Here is a 6,462-nt window from a genome sequence, read left to right on the forward strand (position 1 = left end):
CAAATCTGAATCAAGAAAGTTCTCTGCCCTCAGACGTTATTCTTGTTTATAAGGTCACTGTTTCTGTTTCTATTGAGATACTTTATTTTAATCGGCTGGTGAGCTGACTGTGGTTAATATAAATAATTTGAATTACCTTTGTAAATAGGCTTATTACAGACTCCATTATGAATAGAAATATGTTTACTGGAATAATTTCTGTTGTTTACTTTTTTCATTACAGAAACTTTTTTTTCTTCATTTTCCTTGCAGTCAAATGTTGGAAATATAGGAAACAAGTTGCCTTCTCCAACTGTTGAAAGTGCAAGGCTCCAGTAATTCAAAACTTAGGTGTTTCTCAAAACAACACAGACTTCTACAAGAATTTTATATACTAGCAGCCCTTCAACTAACAGAGTTCTATTACTCTGGAAGAAGCATGTCTCCTTCATAACACAAATTTGCTTCTCGTTCTTCATATGAGAGATGATGCAAGAAAGTACATTCTGAGCAATATGATTTTCCAATCATTAAACAGAAGTGAAGTATTGGGGACACAATTGTTAAGGATGTTCTGAGTACTGGCCAAGAAAGCTAACTTTCATGTCCAAAGGTAATACTATATCTGGATTCATTATCAGCTGAACTGCATGTGAAGAAAACTAGACTGTGAAAATTAAGCCACTTGAAGTAACTTCCCAAGCTGTCCTAACTACAGTACTGTATGTTCTCACTTTCTTTCCTCTCTAAGCTGCCATTTCCCCCTCCTCTTGAAGCCCTAATGCATGTAACAAAGTGCTGATGTTAGAGAACATGATTTTGAAACTGAAGAACACTGTCAGGATCTGAATGGCAGCATTCATCTGATACAATCTTTTTTCTGTCATTTTGGTATTTTAATTTTCCTCTTCTGAACTACCCTGAGACATGTTTTGAAAAGGTAATGATAATGCTCTCAGTTGCTCAATCACAGTAATGTTTTGCTGGCTATCCTTTAAAAAATGGAGCTGTGATAACATTTTTTAATTATTATTATTATTTTGCACAACAGTGACATCCATAAGAGTCAAATGATGGAAGCCTGGGTTCCTGTCCATTTGTCCCCTAAATGTCATCCATCGCAATTAACTCTCTCTCTCCTCGATGTTACTAATACCACTGTGAGTGCCAAAGACACAGTGTGCTTTATTTAGGTCAGAGCAGTGTTCCCAGCTAGCCAGAATGCGTGACAGGAGCTCATGTTGCTGAGGTCTAATAGAAAGCATCTTGGCTGATTTAGCCCTATCTTTTCCTCTGTGGGGACACAAACGTAAGGCTGCCCTCCTGAATCCACCTGCCAAAGAGCACTCGAGACAGAATGCACTGCACTGGAATGAGACCTCTCTCCTGACCATCCAGAACATGTGTGATGGCAACTGGCAGGGTTGCTGCACTCTAGCAGAATGAATTTTGGCTGAATGTCCCCTGCTCTTTCCTCAGTGTGGACCAAAATTTCCATCTCTCCTCCCTAAACCATCTGCCAGTTTGCACAAAGTTTGTGAGAAGTTGATTATCTATTCAAATCAGGCTGAAAATGGCCAATGGTTAGGAGGGATGGCTTGGCAAAGAGGTGAGCAGGCAATGCTGAAGTTCTTTCCCTTAGGAAACCAGACTAACCTCCCAACACATCTACGAGGGACAAAGCCAACTTCTGATTCAACATTTGTAAGTAAGGATAAACAATGACCTAGAATGAGCAATGTGTCAGGGTGGAAATTAATAGTGCCATCAGGAAGTTTTGAACGTCAGTGGAAGGAAAACCAACTGACTGAAGGGCACGAGCTGTACTTGCCCCACACCAGGAAACTTCCAGCAGCACCACAAGCAAAGCGCTCACCCTGTGTACAGGTCTGCATTTACGTGACTGGCTTGATACTTTAATCCAGCAACACATTTGTTTTCTAAATATTTATGTGTTCCTTTGGGTGGAAAAAAAAAAGAAAGGACAGAAATAGCCTTACAAACCAGGGTCATATCTTCCTGTTCTCATCTTTCTCTCACCCACCGTTGCAGCCGCTGGAGCTGCCGAGGGCTCCCGGCGCGATCAAAATAGCAGAAGTAGGTGAAAGTTGGTGCAGCGGCACACAAACAGGCTGCTGGCTGCCCCCGCCGCCTGCGTTCAGTGAGGGAAAGGTCGCGCTGCTCAGCGCATGCGCTGTTTTCCTCGGCTGCTCATATCTTACAAGATTCAAGAGTACAGTAGCTGGATCGTTTTACTGCTGGAGCCCTGGCCGGCAGCCGGCTGGGAGCTGGAACATCCTGCAGCGTACACATGGCAACTGAAAGGCCATGGTGGGAGATGGCTGTCTTTCTCCTTCCCTGCCTTTGAAATTCATGTCTGAAGTGTCGTGTTAACTGCTTTAAAGTCAGGGAGAAGGGTGATGGTTTTGCTTGTTTCAGACTTGCTTTTCCAAAATATTTATAGAGGTTTGCACAACACTGAGTGCATTTGTTTCAAACCAGGTGTGTAGGGAGTGCAGAAAGAGGGAGAAAACAGTTCTGGAGTGTAGCTGTACCCTTCAGGAAAAAGGTTAGGACACGAACTGTGATGAAATATGCCTCACTCACAGTATTTTTATTGAAAATCTTGCCAGTGGGGCAGTTGAATTCAGGAAACTGCTGACTATGTGAGAGAATAACAATATTCAGTATTGTTCAATATTCAATATTGTTCAATATTCAGCCAAGAATCCCACTGCAGAGGAAAGACAGGTGAACTGTTGACATGGGCAGGAGCTGCCCTGAAGTGTATATATAGCTGGGCAAAAATGTCCCTCTCCAGCCTTGGTTGCTACCTTAACAGCTCTTGTGGGAGAGTGTGTGTCATCCTCTGTGAGAGCTGCTGACACAGAGGGAAAAATAAAGAGGAAGAGTGCCATCAGGACAGCTGCCACTCTGGGCTAAGGCTGCCTGTCCTCTGAACAGCCCTGCCCTGGATAAGAGCTCCTGGGAAAAGCTGGGCAGCTTGAGCAAAGCTAGAAAAAAAGTGAAGGATAGTGGGGCAATATGACTTTTAAGCCCCGGATGTGTTTCAGCAGAATTAGAAAGCAGTTTATACGTATACGTATACATATACAAATATTTCTGTAGGAATACAGGAAGTTAATAAAACAAGATGGTTCAACCTGAAAGCTTTGGATTAGACCTTTTAAGAACATAGCACTAAGAGAAGGAGTTCTAGCCTTACCTGCATCCCTTACAGTTGTCTTGGGCTTTGAACTGGTGCATCTACTGCTTTGCTTTTTCAGTTTGGATCACTCTGTGTGAAGATGCATTGCTAATTCTTTTCTATCAGCTGCCCTTGATACTTTTGTCTCTGGCAGAACACTTGGTGAAGTGGAGGTGGCAGCTTGAATTTCTACTCAACAACAGCTTTGAGCCACTATTCCAGGTTATGCTGTCTGAGGCTGATTTTAGAAAGCATTCTGTTTGCCCAGTTGGAAGAATTTATTTTATTTAATGGCATAGGGACTTGAATGAGAAATATGGTCTAGGAAGTACTGATTTAAGATGAGAGGCATCTTAGAGAAGAGGAATCACTGTGGTGTTATCCCATCATTCTTTCAAAAGGGATGCAAAGTACTTGGGTATTACTGGAATACCGCTTGCTCCTGGTGTTTCAGGTTACCCAGAGGAGTTTTGTTTCCTATTTGCAACATTGTGAGTATTATTACTCAAGCGCGAACTCGCAGCTATTCAAATATGGAATTCCCATAATATACTCTGCTCAAGATACTCACGCAGTAAGCTAATGGAACTTTTCTTATCTGATTAAATGCATAACCACAGGCTAAGTCATAATAGCTGTAGTTAAATATAAAAATGAAGTATATGTGTTAAAATAGTCCTGGAAAAGAGGCAGGACAAGAAAAAAATATTGTGCTGCACAATTAAAATTCCCTGTCATCATTTTTGAGTAAGTATTGCAATATTTATGTGTCATATAACGAACAGATACTTAATTATGGGTAAATCATCAACTCCAGCATTGCTGGAACATCAAGAACAGCCTAACAAAGGGAAATTTTGCATCATTTATGGAATTGTTTTAATCTTGCATATTAGTCTAGCAAAATATACAGTTTCACTATGCAGTATTAGTATGATTTCTTCTTATTGTAGTTCCTTTACTTTTCTTTGTTCCTCTATCCACATTGACTTATTCAAATTAAATCTTCGGTGTAGATCTCATCTAACAGTCACTGGAATGAAAAATAAAACAATCAAAGCTGCACTGGTATTTGGTTTCCAAGATTCCAGTAAATGGCATATATATGCGTTAGTTTATTTAGTTTCTGCATGGGAGAAAAACCCTTGGCATTCAAAAACACTGGAAGATGAAAGTAGGATTTTAACCGATATGTTCATCTGTTTTTAAAATGTTAGTAATATGTGCAAATGCAACTCTTCATTCCCTCTGGTCATGGAATTAGTGCCTCAGTACAAATAATCAATGGTTTATTTGCAGGCGTTGGTTGCATAAAGCCTTCGTTGAAAAAAAAAAAAAACAGTATTTTTACGTACTAGCAAGGGGACACCATCTGTGAAACAGAGGTGAAAAATTCCTTGTTCTCCTGTGAAACCAATTGAATTTTGAGGCTAAATGGGGGAAAAAAATAATATCAATATGGGTTTTCACTGCATTCAAAAATTTATGTTTGTTAGAAATGTTCAAGATCTCCATTCACACCCTGATGGGAAACACTGCAATTTCCCTTTATACAGTCACACAGCTACTGCTGAAGTGTGAATTGTCAAGCCTTTCTTTTCACAGCTAGTCATTATTAAAAGATATTTAAATAGGTTTGAATGCTTGGGGATTTCTTCATTCCTAGAAAGAAGCGTAAGCTTACACTTTGGTTCATTCAGTACTGGAGAAAAGTTGTGAATTTTTAATAACCAAATCAAGCAAAAGCTTGATTCAAAGCAGCTGGATGATCAACTAGCCAAGAGAAAACTTGGTGCAGACCATCAGAGACCTTTCAGCAAATGCCAAGAGGGACGGCCGTGCTTCCCTTGGGCTAGCTGCTGAAGCACTGGTTTTCCCTCTGTGTCCCATTCCAAATACACTATTGTGAAAGCTTGAAAACATGATCTTTATTTGCAATTGCCTTTATGCTGAAACTTAAGAAACAGTGGGAATGAAGTTATCAAAAAATGCATGTGTAGTTCCAGCAAGATCAGAGTAATAATTTGAGCAAGATTTGCTTATATAGTAAGGGTGCTGCTTCCCTGAAGCAAATGAGGATAACTACATTTATTTCTACAGATGTTATAGGCTGTCTTAGAATAAAGCATGCACATAAATTGATGTAGACATGAATCTTCTCTCATGTATGGGAACATAGAGTCTTTAAATTGTACGTATTAAAAAGTAAAACCCTTGCTGGATTAAAGAATTCGAATTGGAATGTGACTTTACTGAAGGTGACCTTCTTTAATGTCTTAAAAACAATCAGATTGTATAAAAGTGAACTAATGGAAACACTTCAATCACATTTCCCATTGAAAAAAATCTTAGTCAAGCCTTCGCTCCATTTTTTACTCTTGTGAAATACTCTTGTGAAATACAGTATATGTAACGTTATCTGCACTTTCCATGAGAACACCTCGGAGTGGAGAACTGCATTTTCCAAAGAATTCTGTAATTTTGCGTGACTCAGCTGTGGCTGCCCAATAAGGGCCATGAGACCCTGCAGCTCTGAGAGACTCGGATCAGATTTGTGAACCCATATCACCTTGGAAAATTATGTGCTAGGTTTGACCAACATCCTGAATTTCATTGCATTTTGAAAACGTGGGATACGTTTCTACCCCAAGTCATACGGACATATGAATTACAGCATTCTGACTCCCAGAGTTTTCTTTTTCAAATAAAAAGGGGTGTGTGTTTCATGTTTAAGGATTCCTGGAGAAATCTATCTGAAATTGTACTTTCGAAACATCCAGATAATTCTAGCCCTTTATAGTCAGTTCATGTTTCAAATCTTGTGCCAAACACTTGAAGGCCTCAGAGTAGAGGAGACCCAGAGGGAACATATAAAATTATATAGGAAAGGCACCAATTCACTTTTGCAGAGCAGTAATTTGGTTTGGTTTAGTAACCTGTGAAGTGGTTCACTAAAATGATGAACTTTAAGGAAACTATAAAGAGTGTGATTATTGATATCGGCTGTAGGTGACCTTTATGTGCTGAAAAGATCATGAGGTAGTCAAGACAAAAAAATTACAGCTTCTTTTTCTTCTTCTCTTTAATGGTCTGAAATTGAAAAATTGGATCTATTGAACCCCAGTTAAAAGTTAGGACAGCCAAATAAAACAAGGCTACAACCTGCAACTTGCAGTTTCCCAAGTATGTTATTTATACTCCTTAGAGGCTAAATGCTCCTGCTCAAGGGAGTCACAATTCACCACCTTCATCTGAACACAAATCACTTCAGGTTA

Source organism: Numida meleagris, chromosome 2, assembly GCF_002078875.1.
Source record: "Numida meleagris isolate 19003 breed g44 Domestic line chromosome 2, NumMel1.0, whole genome shotgun sequence".
In the NCBI taxonomy this organism is placed as follows: Eukaryota; Metazoa; Chordata; class Aves; order Galliformes; family Numididae; genus Numida; species Numida meleagris.